The sequence below is a fragment of the Myxocyprinus asiaticus genome, chromosome 7 (assembly GCF_019703515.2).
Source record: "Myxocyprinus asiaticus isolate MX2 ecotype Aquarium Trade chromosome 7, UBuf_Myxa_2, whole genome shotgun sequence".
NCBI lineage: Eukaryota > Metazoa > Chordata > Actinopteri > Cypriniformes > Catostomidae > Myxocyprinus > Myxocyprinus asiaticus.
In genome coordinates this window covers 28,430,065-28,447,215 of record NC_059350.1, presented here as the reverse complement: position 1 = coordinate 28,447,215, position 17,151 = coordinate 28,430,065, and the positions used below count along the sequence as shown (strand labels likewise).

Below are 17,151 nucleotides of genomic sequence, written 5' to 3'. Positions count from 1 at the left end.
CATAAGATGTGAGATGTCACGCCTGTGAAGACCAGTGTCTTTGCTTTGGCCTGTTGAAGCACCCCAACATCAGGAAAAGAGCAACTGAAGGTGTTTGATCGCGTCAGTGCAGGATTACATATGTGTGTTTCAGCATGGATTGTATTATGTTTGTGTGTATTATGTTTGAACATTTCATCGTGGATTGTATATTTTTGGCTCATATCAACTTGGATTGCTTGTGAACCAGTCACAATATGATTCAAGCTTTGCAAAGGAACTGTTATTGGAAGATGGTGCATGTAATATATTTAGGGGTGTAGGAATGATGAATCGTAGGGGGACTATCACAATTGTGTGTCCATCAAAACACCATAAGATGCATATCCATTTACATCATTAATTTAAATGACCAATGCCATTAAACTACAGAATTACTACAGATGTTATAGATGGTAAGACAAGTTGTTGGTGGTAACTGTGTGTTTGTTGCTGTTGGTCTTATTTCATTCATTCACGCAACAAGACAACAATGAAAGTTCTAAGCTGGTGGATCATTAGCTGGAGAGGAACAAAAGAGCTGCTGCCATGCTCAAGCACACTCACTTTTAAAGGGCTACTCATTAGTGGCAATGAGTAACAGCTGTTGGGAGTGGGCGGAGCTATAATTAGAGCAGAGTAATTTGCCCTGCATCCCATTTTGGACCATATCCACCTTAAACAGTATTCAAGATGAGAATTAGGGTGTTCCAAATCACTTTAAAGGCATATTATAAGTAGGCAAATTTGGATGCAGCATAGGATTTTCAACAGGACAGTTAAATTACTATTGGACCAGACTGCAAAACCGCAAGTAACCAGTTCCATTCATGAATGTTTCAAATGTCATGGCTTTTTGATAGTTTATGGTGCTGCTGTGCTTGAGTGAACAGTTTAAAATATTCAGATGAAATGTGTTGGGTGTGCGTTTTGTGTGAACCTTCATATTTAGTTTTGTATTATTGTGGAATTGGTTAATTTTCTTCTGATTGAGTTTCAAATATAGAGTATGTGGCTGTGTATTCGAGAGGCTGCACAATGTTAGCCGAACATAACAGTGGCTGTTAACATTGAAGTTTAAAGGAAATGCTGAGACCAAAACCAAGCATTTCAGAAAGAGGGCCAGAGACAGGGAGGAAAATAATATATTACAAAATTATAACTGTTTTTGTGCAAAAAAAAAAATAAAAAATAAAAAAAAAAACTTAATTAACATTATAAGTGGACATCAAGGAAGGAACACTAACCGGCAAAGTTTTAAACTATTGCTTTAGTGCAGCAGTTGTTTAAACAGCGAGGGGTGGCGCTTGGCTGCTGTCTTGGATGCATCAACACTTCAAATGCGATGACAGTGGGCAGAGTTTGTGATGTCGACCTGTGAATGCAGATATGATGACTAGATTGCATTTAGATTACACTGATATCCGATCCCAATGCTTTCCCGACTAACTCAGGATCAGGACAAGCAGATCAGAAAACATTCTGATCACAAATGCATTTGCACTTGTCTTTTGAATGTATATGTGGACAACATTCAGATACAGGTAACATTTTAATGCCAAGTGTAAACAGGCCCAGAGCTCTCAGCAGAGTGATTTGTGAGAAAAAGGCACTTTTTAATGTAAAAAACAAAAACAAAACAAAAAACCAAGCTTTTTTTTTTTTTTTCATACAGTACTTTCCATACAAAGTAATGTGAAAATTACTTGGATTACTTGAAAAACTTGCAATGTTTAGGCTACTCAATTGAGAAATACTTGAAGGCTACATGCTAATGTTTTATTTTAATTTGTACATATTTATACAAATATTTAACTTTTATTTAATATTTAATCAAATAGTATATTAGTTTTAGCTGTTGTTGTCTTGAACAAGGTCATCTCTTTTATTTACATTAACTCAGACCCCACTGCTGATCATCTGGCAGCTCAGTGGGCGCCTGGCTGGCTGTGCTACCAGATGACAGCCAAATTTAAACCAGCGTCTCACTAGCAGACTCGAGACAACTTGATTTTAGCCGAGGGTGTCACACTTACCATCTAATTTGCTGAGATCTCGCTCTCTTCAGTCAGAGGTATGAGACACTTGCCGATTAAGAATGGGGAAGGGAGGACAGATATACCAACAGGAGTACCGTGTGAGCATAAATAATTGTAATAGAGTGATTTAGGGGGGAGAGAGAGAGCCACTGACTTTCTGCTCTCTCAGCACTAAAAAAAAAAAAGTGTTCCACTTAACTTTCCAAGCCAAACATAATAAGTATCTATCTTACTCTTCCTGTCATACACACAAACAAGCACATACAGATAAGTGAAAGGCAATCCAGGGAGCCAGCCTGCTCAGATAGAGTTACAGCAGAGTTTTTAGTGGTTTAGTCTGCCATGTACTGAAGCCAGGCCTTCCTTTCTCCACTCTCTTCCTCTCTCTGTCATTAATTTCTAATGAAAGTTCTAGGATGCATCACATACTCTCTCATTTGCCTTTGCCCCAATCTGATCAATGTCTGAACAGCAGACTTTGCCAGCTCCTGACTTTCCAGCCAGCTTTCATGTAGTAGTTTTCTCCAACTAATGGCTCCCTCACATATATTATACACACAAATCCAATAAGATAATTTATTATTATTATTTAAAACTAGCTACATTGATTTAACCAAGGTAATGAGGAGCCATCCATGGTCTTACCTGTGCTTACAAGTCATTGCACTGTTTAAGGGCAAGTTCAAGGACTTTAAGTTTTCCTCCTGTGTAATATCTGTTCTCTTTCAATGATGTTTGACATTAGGAAATAAACTGGATAATAAATATAATGGGCTCATTTAAATAAATACGCTTTTCAGTTTTTAAGGTGGAAGAGGAAACATCCTGTATCTTGTTATTAACATCAACAAAAATAATTTTACTTGATACATGCCCTTACAGCCTAATTGAAATCCAAGAACAAAACTATGCAAGATAAAAGAAAATCCAACCCAGGATACATTACATACAGGTTAAGTTTTAATTTTTTATATACGGTGGGTTGTTACTTGACGCCCAATGTAAAATCTGGGTCACGAAGCAAAACCAGTTGAAAACCCTAAAATGTCAAATCTTTTTCAAGACTACCAAACACGAGAGATCGCCAAACTGGGAGAGGAAAGGGAGAGGAAACTAGAATTTTTAGGCTGTGAGTTATTTTATTCATTAAGTTAGCCATTTTTGAACATAAGGAATAATTAATGACGAACAGTTGAACTACTGAAAATTAATGCAAATTCCGAGGTGGTAATCCGCCCGCAAAATGCAGCAGTCATTACACCTCTGGTGTTCATTTATCTTTTCAAAACTTCAAAGGTTTGGATTCAGTTATTTCGCTGAGCAACAACAGGGCGGCACCATGATGACTCTAATTGCCTGTTTTCTGTTTCTGGTCTCGAGACGCAATGTAAAACTAACCAAAACGAGCAGTTTAGACGGAGGACAACAACCGTTTAAGTGTTATTTGGAGTAAAAATTAATTTCACGCTCAGCTTATGCAGTTGTTGGCTGTCATAACTCAAAGTAGTTAATGATATCAATGGAACTAACCTCGGAGCTCGCTTCATGTCATCTACATACTTGGGTGAGGCACAGTAAAAAAAAAAAAAAAAAGGTCATCTTGACTCTTTGAAGTATTGGCACTATAAAGCCACATGTTTTTTTGACAATTTCTACAAATATAATACTATACCCGCTAAGAATATACGTCAGTGCGGGTGAAACACTGGAGACCGGAAAATGAAAACAGGCGAATTGTGGAACACTTCTGAATTCATGAAAAAGGTGTATACATTTGTTTGTCTCAGTTTGGGTTGATATCTGTTTACTGTATAACCTGTAACTTAGCAGTGCTTTGTTGCGGATGCAGGCGTGAAATAGATGCAAGCCACAGAGAATTTCAAACATCCTTGAAGACTGAAGAGTGTGAAAGACAGATGATGGACCAACGCACCACTGCGTTTGTGCATTCAACAGTCTGAAATCAATTATTCCGCTTATTCCATGGTCATCACACACATTTATTTTAGCACATCTTTCCGATTTTCATCCTCTGGATGCTCTTTTGTGTAAACCAAATTTCTTACAGCAACATTTAAATCTTAACTAGCTATTTTTTTGCACCCTAGTGTTTCATTGAAGAAATAACCACATATGAGTTTAGTATGGCATGAGGGTAAAGTAAATAATAACTGCTGTAGTAAAAGAGTTGGATTCATACTAAAAGTAATGATAGAATTTTCATTTTGAAGTATTCCTTTAAGATACTTTTAAAAATAATTTCATATCACACATCCAAATGTCATAGCAGTAAAATTTTCTTAACAAGACGTCCACTTTTGTGGTATACATTGAACAATTGTACATTTTCTTTTTATTAAAGACAAATAAGGTGATATTGCCCTTCTGGTTCCTGCTGTACTCTCAACATTGGTGTACACGATTGGAAGGAAAATATTCGGACAAATCTTTGCATGGAACCAGGAAAGCTTTCATTGATATGCAGATTATAAATTATCACAGACATTTATAAAATCATAGGATTAAGTATTTACATGTACACATTTGCATGTACACATATCCACGCTCGGTTGCATGATGCCCCACCTTCAAAACTACCCTTAGATCAAACAATATCCTGAAAATTGCATTGTATGTCCACAAACAGAATGCTGTTGCTCAGCTCTTTTGAACTCCTTTTTGGTTCGAAGCGAAGAATGAAAAAGAACGCTTGTTACATATGTAATTGTGGTTCTGTGAAATCCGGATGACTGCCAGAGGCAGTGTTAAGCACTAATGGATAATCGCAGTGGCAGCTAGATAGGTCGAGAAAATATAACAACAAAGTCACGTCGTGACGTAGACCGAGCAAGAATATAATCCACAGTAGCTCGGTACTCAGTCTCGGAATGCTTTCTCGCACATTCCGAATGACAAAGGACTCTGGCGGTCATCCAGAATTCACAGAAACACAGTTACATACATAACTAGCATTCTGTGAATTCCGGATGACCGCCAGAGGCAGTGTTAAGCACTAATGGATGACACATACCAACACAGTCATGAGGAATGCCACCCACCTGAAGTCATCAAGGTTGCTCCAGAAGAACTGTAGAACTCACACCATGAGAAGCAGCCACATTAACCTTGTAGAACCATGCAAAGGTACATGGAGAAGCCTAGGTAGCAGCAGCAAAGATATCTGCCAAGGAAACGATGCCCAAGATGAAGAGACCACCCTAATAGAATGGGAAGTAACACCTTCTGGTAAGAGTATTTGATCCTAATCATATGCCAATTTTATCACTTCTACAATCCAGCACGACAGTCTCTGCTTAGACAAAGGAGCACCCTTACACACACTGCCATGACAGACAAATAACTGATATGTCTGTCTGAAAGATGCGGTATAATTAATATTAGACTTTAAAGCATGTACGGGGCACAGGAGATGATCTCTCATAACCAAACTGGATGGAGATGAGGGCAGACGAAAAGCAGCCAGATTAATAGACTGATTCACATATTGTGGTAACAGTACTTTTGGAAGAAAGGTTTGATTAGGATGAAGAATGACCCCTGAATCCTCTTGCAACCAGCACAAACACAACTCACAGAGAGTGCATGGATCTCACTTTCACATTTAGCAGAAGCAACAGCTAACAGGAATGCTGTCTTTAAAGACACCCACTTAATATCTGCCTCACCCATTGGTTCGAATGGTGATGTACTAATAAAGTCTAAGACAAGTGGCAAGTCCCACACAGAAAAAAAAGAGTCCCACGGACCAGCTTTAAGCACCTTGCCCCCTTCAAAAAATTGCAAACAAGATTATGAGACCCCACAGAAGAACCATCAATTGGGGCATGATGTGCAGATATGGCAGCGACATACCCCTTTAAAGTAGAAGCCGCTTTGTTGTCCAATAAGTGTTGCAAAAATTCAAGACCTTTGGCACAGTACAGTGAAACGGATCAATTCCCTTAGCTCCACACCATGAAGAGAATGTTCTCCAACGAGCAGCATAAAGCTGTCGCGTTGAAGCAGCTCTGGCATTATCCACAGTAAAGACTATCGCCGGATCACAATCTGCTAGAAATGGGTTGGCCCCATCGGCCAAACCCAAAGCTGAATGCAAACCGGATCCGGATGCCAAATGCGCCCATCCATCTGGGAGAGGAGATCTCTCCTTGTGTGAAGCTGCCACGGCTCACCTTCTAACAGAAGGAGAGGGAACCATGGTCTGGCCGGCCATCGAGGCGCCACTAGAAGTACCCTGCACTTGTATAGGGATATTCTGTGTAATGTCTCCCACAACAGTGCAAAAGGAGGGAATGCATACAACAGGCATTTCGGCCACTCGTGGGCCAGAGCAACCTATCCCAATGGACTTGACTTTTCGGTCCTCGCAAACCACCAACGGCAATGAGTCGTCAATTCCGATGCAAACAAATCTACCTCTGCCTCGCCAAAGTGCTGCCAGATCAACTGTACAACATCCGGTTGAAGCCTCCATTCTCCCGGCTGTAGTAGATCCCTGGATAGAGTGCCTGCCACCTGATTGTTTGATCCTGGCAGATGAACCGCTCTCAATGATGCCAGTCGGTACTGAGACCTAAGAGGATCCGTCGAGTCAGTTTTAAGGACTTGAGAGACCTGGTGCCACCCTGATGATTCAGAGGAAAAACCGTCAATGTGTTGTCCGAACGGACAAGCACAAGGCGGCCTACAAGGGCTGGTAAATTAGTCATTAGATTAATCGACTAATCGGAACAATAATCGTTAGATTAATCGATAAAAAAATAATCGTTAGGTGTAGCCCTATAACAGACAGTTGTAGGAACTGAGGTACCGAAGTGTCTACATTTGACGACCCCAATGTGGTGTTGCAGGCAAGAAGTAGCTGGCAGATAGTATTCTCTGCTCAAGTTATATAGGCCACTGATTCGTAAGCCTTCTTTAATAGAGTGTCAGTACGTCCACACTGTGCTTGGACACCACACATTGCCTCTTAAAGCCTCATCCGGTGAAACTACTTAAGCTGCCACTGGTTGTTCGATTTCCGGAGCCCACCCCACACCTATGGAGTCGGCCTCAGCCATTGAAGCTAGGGTACAGGCCGTCTTTGATCTCCTTTTAGGCACACTGGAACCTGTCAGAACGCTTAAACTCTGAAACAAAGACTTTACATGGTGGCATGGCAAATGCGTTTGTATCTGATGTTTGCTTGATAAACACATTAGCCTGAATGAGTTGGACAGGCGACTTGTCCAGGCCCAAATGTGCCACAGCCATCTGAAGCACAGTCAAAGTGTCATCCGCAGAGGACGTGCCCATCCCGGGTGAATGAGCCGAACCCCCGCTTGAGCCACCTGTAACAGACAGGCTGGAAAAAACTTCTAGAGGAGGAGGAGGATTTATAACAGCATCAACCAACTCCTCGTCATGAAAATGTGAATTGGAGGCACTCATGGAAAGAACATCCAAATCAATATTATGTGGAGGCTGGAAGAAACCCTCTTCCACTGGTGTGTTCCCAGAGGATGCAGGTAACACTGGAGGTTGAAGAGCTTGAAGAAGACTTCATTTCTGCCATTTCTGATGAGAGATTAGCGACAGTCTTCGACAGCAAATGCTCAGAATTGTCGGTTTGTGGAACAGATTTCTTCTTCGCCTGTGGAGCACCAGCCGCTGCCGACACACGGTGCTTCTGAGCATGCCGTGGGGCTGAATCATGCTGTGCGAGGCTAACAGGCGAGTGAGGATCTAACTCGGCGAGGTGAAGCTGTCTCTCTGACATAGGCAGCATACTACAGTGCAAACACAGATCCGTCAAAGCTTCTCTTAAATGCTGGATTCCTAAACGCAATGGGCAGCGATCGTGTCCGTCATCAGGGAGAAGAGTGTTCGAGTCAGCCGATTACTGCACGCCCTCGGTTAGGACCGCAGGGAATCAGACAGCCAAGATATAATCAATAAAAACTTGGACTATCAATTATAACTTTGGATAGAACCAAAAATAGTAAGTTGTGAATGACAAGCAAGCCAGAGAAACACGAGAACAAAATAACTGGCCGTCGGATAGCACCGTATGACCCTGTAGGGCTTTACTGGTTGTTTAGATCAGTGTTACTACCAGAAATAATTGGTAATTATTTATTTAGTTATTAATTAATATTTAAATTAATTAATTGAATCTAACTCATTAAAACCTCATATGGGGCTCCAGTAAATGTTGTGCGCTACGTTTAGGATCGGGTTTGGTTATTAGCAATAATTAATAATTATCAAAGATAATTATTAAAATCAATAGAACATTGATGAGAATCAATGTTAGCTTTTTCTAATCCTTTAAATCAACAATTATCAAAGATAATCGTTAACTGTTAACATCGATGAAACATTAATTAAAATTAACACTACCTGATAATTATCAATTATCAAAAATCAATGGAATATTAATAAGGATTAATATTGACGGGGCACCACCCTGGAATCAGGGACTAATAACCAGATAGTATAACAGTCTCAATATTAGATTGTTTTCTTAGGAAAATCGACATCCGAAGAATATCGATTTTCAGAAAAAAAAACAAAATTTATTTATGCAGTAATATCAATTAATAATTAATACAATGCAGTCAATAAACTTCCGACATACAACTACAAACTAAACAGTGATATGATTAGATATGGAAATCAAAATAATCCTATAACACATGAGGGTGTGTGTGTGAGTATGTGTGTGTAAGGAGGGACGTGCACAAAATGGCAGACGTGACTCTCGTGGAGAGTATGTCACGCGAGACTTCCGGCCAGAGAATATGGCCGCGAATGTGGGCGGAGAGAAACCAGTCACTGGTAGCTTAGGGACAAAGCTGAGCTTTATCACAAAGCTATCTACTAGCCAAAAATGCGTGCGAGAATGTTTGTGAGGGGTCGCGTGTGTGTGGTTAGTACGAGAGAGAGAGAGAGAATAAAGTGACGGCCCCAAAGCTGGTTTTGCGATCGTGGGAGAGAAAGCAGCTGAGAGTTTATCACTCAGAGATGCGGTGGACGGCTTGTAAACCGTCCTGCGGTCTTTGATTCTTTAATGGATAAACTCAGTGTGCCGGTCTCACCCGCGACGGTGGAAATGCACAACAGTCCAATGTGGTTGGACTACAATACAGCAAACCTCATTCGTGATAATTAATACCCTGAGTGTTAATCGCAATGAGCGGACTTGGTGGTCCATAAACTGTACACGCAATAACCTTGATACACAAGAATAACACACTATAATATTCTATCTCTGCCCAGACGTAAACCTCTTACTTGAATCGTATGGGGACGTAGAATGTGTGTTCATCCGTCCTTTAACTCCGACCCGGTTCCTTGAGGCTCGGGTGATGACGGAAGGCCATTTCCTCGCTCTGTCGGCGGGTGGTACGGCTGTTGATTCTCGGCGGGCTGATGGAGAAATCAGCGACATCGAACTGATTGAAGATGGAAGATAAATCTTTTCTCTCTTCACTTCTGCAAGCAAACGGATGAAGATGCGGATTGCTCGGCGGTCTCCTTCGGATCCGTTAGAGTGTTCGGTGGAACACGGAGTAATCTCAACTCGTCCAGCGAGATGGAGATTGTATTGCCACAGTTTCAAGTCAGATGTTACTTCCTTGTGCCACGAGGCTGCACCTGAGAGCAGCAATGAGCTGCGTCTACGCACGGCGAGCAAAGTTGCTGGAAGCAAATCCCGATAGCATTTCAGAGGTATTTCTACTCCTGATGATGTCATGGTTGAGGTGCGTTCTGTCGTGTGCCTCATCCAATAGGAGTTGAGAGTTCGATCCTTTAGTGAGCAAGGCTTCATGGGATTTGTAGTCTGTTTTGGACTCCCTTTGTTTGATTTTGGCATGGTTTTTATCAGTATGATTTATGACTTATGTGGGGGCCTGAGTTAGGTTTTACGACAGTGTTAGGCCTGCCTTTGTCTTCTATCTGAATACATGAGGCCCAACAGCCCGCAATAAGTTATCACTGGAAATAACCATGAAATGGCAGATGAATCGATAAATAATATAGGTTACGGGGCAACCGTTACCTTTAGCATGGTCAGATACCAGCCACCGGATAGTACCGTGAAGCTTAGTGGATCTCCAGCACTAACAATCAGAAACTGAAATGATATACACTCACGAAAGATGAAGTTCTGTCCAGATGAATAGTGACGAGCGCGCTGTCACAGCAAGTCCTCACTACGCAGGTAAGCTGCACTGAACAGCGCGGAGAAACGACCTATCATAGAGTGAGAAAGCGAAAGAGGCTAAGTACCGAGCTACTGTGGATTATATTCTTGCTCGGTCTACGTCACGACGTGACTTTGTTATATTTTTTCGACCTATCCAGCTGGCACTGCCATTAGTGCTTAACACTGCCCCTGGTGGTCAGTAGGAAAGAAACAGAACTTGTCAGCGAGTACGCCGGGGCCTTTAGTTTAGTCTTCAGAGGGAAATACAGTAACACTACAATAAGGTTCTAGGCCTATTTGTTAACGTTAGTAAATGTATTCCTTGCCCTTGACCCATGTGCAGATCACTGTACATGCTAGTGTTGTCATGGTACCAAAATTTCAGTAGTCATACCGATACCAGTGGGATTTCACGGTTCTTGATATCAATTTCGGTACCACAGCATAAATATGCTAATATGAATCAGAATGAGCTTTATTGCCAAGTATGATTACACATACAAGGAATTTGTCTTGGTGACAGGAGCTTCCAGTGTACAACAATACAAAAACAATACAAAAACAGCAGCAAGACATAGATAATAATAAAAAATAAAAAATAATTATACACATACGTACAGACACACGCATACATACACATACACATGGGTAGTGCAAATCTAATACAATCTGTTATGTACAGTGTAAATACAAATCTGTTATGTACAGTGCAAATATTTTTTTTGTTTGTTTTTTTTTCCAGAGGAATGAAATGGCAGAAGAGGTTGGATGTGTTGGATAAATATACTGTATAAAAAGACTAAACTGTGCATTGCACGTAGTTATTGCTCAATGGGGCAACCAATAATCCTCTCAGTAGTCCAAACTGTCCTTTGTAGTCTTCTGATGCCTGATTTCGTAGCTGAACCAAACCAGACAGTTATTGAAGTGCAGAGGACAGACTCAATGACGGCCGAGTAGAACTGTATCAGCAGCACCTGTGGCAGGTTGAATTTCCTCAGCTGGCGAAGGAAGTACAACCTCTGCTGGGCCTTTTTCACAATAGAGTCAATGTGGGTCTCCCACTTCAGGTCCTGTGAGATGGTAGTGCCCAGGAACCTGAATGACTCCACTGCTGCCACATTGCTGTTTAGAATGGTGAGGGGGGTCAGTGTTGGGGTGATCCTCCTAAAGTCCACAATCATCTCCACCGTTTTGAGCATGTTCAGCTCAAGGTTGTTTTGAAAGCACCAGACAGCCAGCTGTTTAACCTCCCTTCTCTATGCAGACTCCTCGTCATCTCGGATGAGGCCGATGACAGTGGTGTCATCTGCAAACTTCAGGAGCTTGACAGAGGGGTCCTTGGCGATGCAGTCATTGGTGTAGAGGGAGAAGAGTAGTGGGGAGAGCACATATCCCTGGGGGGCACCAGTGCTGATTGTACGGGGCGAACGGGAGCCCGGCTGTTTGTGAAAGGAATGTGAATAAAAATAATGTAATGCTTCTAATCTTATGCTTTTGTATTTATTTTGAATGCAGCAAGTCATTTGTTCAATTGAAATCAGCTGTACTTAAGTTTGAATATGAAGATATGTAAGTAAAATATAATAAATTATTTGGTATGTGAAAAAAATATTCAAGTTGACATTTCATGTCTCATTTTAGCATTTCTTTTTATATGCCACATTTCTTAGGCATTAGAAGTGCATCATGTGAGGATTTGTATTCATCAACCTGTTACATGTCCGACATTATCATACAGGCATATTGAACCAAGTTAAAACTTATTTTGCCGACAGTTCAAAAAGACCCTTTAAATAGCCTATTTCTTCACTGTTAACCAGATATCCACTGAAAATAACTTTTATTGAAATAAACATTATTCAATTATATCATTCTTAAAAGATACTGACTACTGGTAGGCTATAAATGTATGAAAGTCTCAAGTTCCACTTGGACATAGGCTACTCATTTTTCACTGAAGCAGTGCTGTACTCCTGCTGAAGCTGATGCTTGGCTTATGCTTGGCCAGGGGATCTGTGAATGCAGTGGGCAGTGGCAAATCACATTAAACATGGACAAGCAAAATTCAGTTTTTTTGTGGGAGTACTTGCACGCATGCCAATAAAACACTAATTATTCCATTATTGATCATATTTTTTTACTCTTGGCATGCACATTATCGTTACTGATGCATGAATACCCACATTGCATAGCGCTCAGTTTAATTATGCTACGGTTTATGAAGTTCAAATAACATTCTAAAACGTGGCTAATGATACTCCAAACAACAAGGAAGAAACAGTTGTCATCACTATTTATGCACTATTTACTGCCAAAACAATGACACCGCAATCCAAGGAGAAAGAAAATATTTTTTACGTTAAGTGTTTTCTCCCCCAAAGAAACCCATTAAAAGCTTAATACTGTTTTAGTCCATTGGGCCATGTTAAGTAGTCCTAAATCTAGGCTTCATTTAAATTAAAAATAACTTTTATGCAAAGTATAATTTATTTCTTTTGATTTTGGGGTGAAATGTGACACAGGCATTTCTTAACAGTTTTTATAAGGTTTTCCAGATTACATTTTATTGAAAGATATGAAGAAACATTTTTGCCCTATGTGTTTTCTCCCCCAAAGAAAACCATTAAAAGCTTAATACTGTTTTAGTCCATTGGGCCATGTTAAGTAGTCCTAAATCTAGGCTTCATTTAAATTAAAAATAACTTTTATGCAAAGTATAATTTATTTCTTTTGATTTTGTGGTGAAATGTGACACGGGCATTTCTTAACTGTTTTTATGAGATTTTCCATATGACATTTTATTGAAAGATATGAACAAAGATTTTTGCCTTATTATATATTAATAATAGTCTGAATGTTACCAAAAAGGGCCATTTTCCTTTATGTGTGCATTTTTCTACGTGATTTCTGTTCCATCATTTTGTGTAGCCTATAGACTGAAAACATTTTTAACAAAAACGACTGCAGTAAATATAGCTTGCGGTTTAAAATTCAGATGTCTTTTGGCTATAAATCTGCCATGTGCTGTAGACATGTGAATTCAGGTGACATTATCTTTTGCCCCACAATCGGTCAATTTAACATTGCAACTTTATTTTATAAACCAAAAGTTAAACATCCATTGTCTATTATTACACAAGGCGATGGGGGTAGGGGAGTAAGACGCAATCAAACGCCACCAAATGCAGTTTTTACAAATCAGGCTCGGTCCAAATCAACTGAAGCATGAAATAAACTGTTTATTGGAAGTAGCATTAAAAGTGAAATGTGCTTATTTTTCACCTTCTCGACTCACAGACTTGATTAAAAGTCAAACACTTTGCTGTGAAACAAATCAGACTGGTTAAGAGTGGTTTCTTATATAGGTGTTCAACTTTTGGAGTTATATGTATTATAAAATAAAGAAGCATTATTAAATTAGACTAAAGTTTGTAGACAAACTTTGAGGTTGGCTTGAAAAAGCCTGTTCTGAAAGTTTAAAAAACTTTTTGTTTAAACATATTTCTGACATGTTGCTAGTATATTTTAGCACTTATTTAGGCATTGCTAGCATGTCTTACCACTTTGCTAGCATGTATTAGCATGATGTTAACATGTTGCTAGCATGTTTCAGCATGTTGCTAGTATGTTTTAGCACTCAGCTAGGTGTTGCAGCATGTTTTAGCATGTTGCTAGCATCTTACTTGAAAGCTCTAAGAGGAGTTAAAGTCAGACATTTGTGGACAAACTTTAGGTTGGCTTGAAAAAGCATGGTCTGAAAGTTTCAGATAGATAGACTACTCGGTTGCTAGGGTGATCCCATTTTTTTGCTAGGCAGTTACCAGGGTGATACGCAAAAGGCTCCTTGCTATCCTGAGTCAAACAAGCCAACCCGGAAGTCTCTACGATGTTCTGGTGCTGAGATATGTTTTGCTACTTGGTTGCTAGGGTAACCCCATCTGGTTGTTAGGCAGTTACCAGGGTGATACTCAAAAGCCTCCTTGCCAGCGTGAGTCAAACGAGCCAACCTGGATGTCACTACGATGTTGTGGTGCAGAGATATGCGTTTTGTTACTCGGTTGCTAGGGTGAGCACATTTGGTTGCTAGGTAGTTGCCAGGGTGATACTAACAAGGCTCATTGCTAACCTGAGTCAAGTGAGCCAACCTGGAAGTCTGTACGATGTTCTAGTGCAGAGATATGGTTTTTCTACTCAGTTGGTAGGGTGAGCTCATTTGGTTGCTAGGCAGTTGCCAGGGTGATACTCAAAAGGCTCCTTGCTAGCCTGAATCAAACGAGTCAACACAGAAGTCTGTATGATATTCTGATCCGAAGATATCCCACTGAGCCAATTTGAATGGAAGTCAATGGGGTTTGGTTGCTAGGGTGCTCTAAATGGTTGCTAGTCCGTGGCTCAGTAGTTTCCAGGGTGATACTTAAAAGCTGCTTGCTAGTCTGATTCAAAAAAGCCAAATTTGAAGTCTGTATGATGTTGTGGGGCAGAGATATGGGCTTGGCAATATGGTTGCTAGGGTAAGCCCATCTGGTTGCTAGGCAGTTGTCAGAGTGATACTAAAAAGACTGCTTGCTGGCTTGAGTCATACGAGCCAACAATGAAGTCTCTACGACATTCTTATGTGGATATACCCATCTAAGCCATTTTGAATGGAAGTCAGAGGGGTTTGGTTGCTAGGGTGCTCTAAATGGTTGCTAGGGCATGGCTAAGTAGTTTCCAAGTGGATACCTGAATACTGATTGCTCACTCAATTAAAACAAGCCAACTCTCATGTCTCTAGGACATTCTGATCCGAAGATATCCCTCTCAGCCATTTTTAAAGGAAGTCAATAGGGCTGGTTGCTAGGGTGCTCGAAATGGTTGCTAGGGCATGGCTAGCCAGTGACCAGAGTGATTCTTATTGGCTGCTTACTAACAAAGCCAAAGTATCGGCTATGCATTACATGAACTTTCCTTGTAAGAATGCTCTTCTAAGAAGGTATTTCACACCTTAAAAAATATACCCTCCCCCAATTCAGTGTGAGACAAAAGAATCATGAATGGGGCCATTTTAAGCTAATGTATCAAGCCACACAATAGGAAAAAGAGACCTTTTCAGTTTCATTTTAGGAAAATAAGGGGCACAAAATTTTACACACCACTTATGCTATTTGAGATTTAAGTAATCCGTTTGTGGCAGGGGAAAACCACTATAAAAAAGTAACACTTTATGCCTACAGCAATGTGTGTAAAAAATATTTAATTACTGAATTATATGATAAAATGCATCTTAAATGCACTTAATTTAATTCTGCTTTACTACTTCGTTACATCTGTTGTAAAAATACATTATCTGATAACACTTTACATGGTTTTATTTGTTAACAGTTGTTAACAACTTTAGTTAACAAGAACTAACAAGGAATGATACTTTTGCATATACTAATATGTTTTTAAAATCAAAAGCTGTATATGTTAAAATTAGTTGTCATTCTTAGGCATACATTCAACACATAAGATTTTTCAAATTGCAGGTAGGTCTACTACCAGTGGTGTAGTCGGGGCCATATGCAAGTATACGCCGTATGCTTACTTCTTTCCCAGGGCTGTTTGCATATATTTTACTTCTAAGGATCAATATTTGCGTATACCCTCGGTATAGTCACTTGTTTTGCTGCTTCATAAGTCCATAATCTACTATCATTAGTTTCCCATTAACTGTATTAAATGCTGTTTTGTGAAACTGGAGACTCTTTGTTGTAATTGGTGCATTATCACTTTAATTCTGCCATTCTCTGCCCCTGACAACCTGAAACACACACACCTTTCGCGTGAGTTGTGTGAGATATCGGCTGTTGCTTTACACAGATGCTACACTTGACAGAAACGGCTGGTGGAAAGATGAGTGACAATCAGCCCGTGTTTTCTGTCAGAAGCAAGATCATTTTGTCAAAATCATATAGCACTCGATGCATGTTAATTGCTTCCCACCATTGGGATTTTAAAACACCAGTAAACGCACCTATTCATGACATGCCATTACATTTTATTGCATATGTCAGAGCTTGTTCTGGAAGAGAGAAAGAGAGAGAGAGGGGGGGGGGGGGTAAGAAAAACTGCATTACTGAATTAATTCAAAATAAAAGCACAGTAGTACAGGTTTAGTTAAAACACAATGGGATTTTCTTGCATTTCCCTTATGATAAACACTATTTACTGCCAAAAGAACGACACTAATCCAAGGAGAAATACACTATTTTCATGTTAAGCCTTTTCTCTCCCTTTCTTCTTCCTGGTCATTGTATTAAAGCGTTTTTCATTTTAAGTTTAGTAGGGGACGTTCGCACTGAACACATTTTTGCATCCGTCCACGCTGTTTTTCAATGTTAAGCAGCGTCTCGCACAGGAACGCCTGTAAATATGGGTCATTCCTACAATTCTGTGTCATTTAAGTCCCCATTACAAGTCTGTGTGGTATTTATATTGTTTAATTTCACCCGATTCCAATTTTGATAGGCTTGTTAAAAAGAATAAAGACATTTTTATAATGTTACACACTTCTGTGGGCTTAAGTTACATTTTAAATCATCTATTGCACTGTGTCATTTTCTCATGTCCCAAAAACTGCACGTCAAACATCTTTGACATACATAAATGCTAAATCGTTGGATTTCTATTTTTCCCCCTACATACAGTTAAGAGTTTGTTACATTCTCTTACTAACATCAGAATCAGAATGAGCTTTATTGCCAAGTATGCTTACACATACAAGGAATTTGTCTTGGTGACAGGAGCTTCCAGTACACAATACAAAAAACAGCAACAAGACTTTTAAAAAATAATTAAAATTGAGTACAAAATAGATAAATATTGAAAAGAAAAAAGTATATGTAGAATACACAATAG

At 39.9% G+C, this 17,151-nt stretch overlaps 1 protein-coding gene and 1 long non-coding RNA gene across 7 annotated transcripts in view; one reads left to right on the top strand and one right to left on the bottom strand.

The window, feature by feature from the left end:
- The window catches only part of LOC127443695 (radixin), a 280,821-nt gene that overhangs the window by 198,797 nt on the left and 64,873 nt on the right, over nt 1–17,151 (bottom strand). Inside the window, exon 3 of one of the 6 annotated variants that reach the window (XM_051702493.1) lies at nt 5,117–5,275. The exons of the other annotated variants lie outside the window; for them this stretch is intronic. The gene's annotated coding sequence lies outside the window, so the exon portion shown is untranslated. The remainder of the gene's footprint in view (nt 1–5,116; nt 5,276–17,151) is intronic. 6 annotated transcript variants of the gene reach the window in all.
- The window catches only part of LOC127443757 (uncharacterized), a 600,892-nt gene that overhangs the window by 521,790 nt on the left and 61,951 nt on the right, over nt 1–17,151 (top strand). The gene's annotated exons all lie outside the window — the stretch shown is intronic.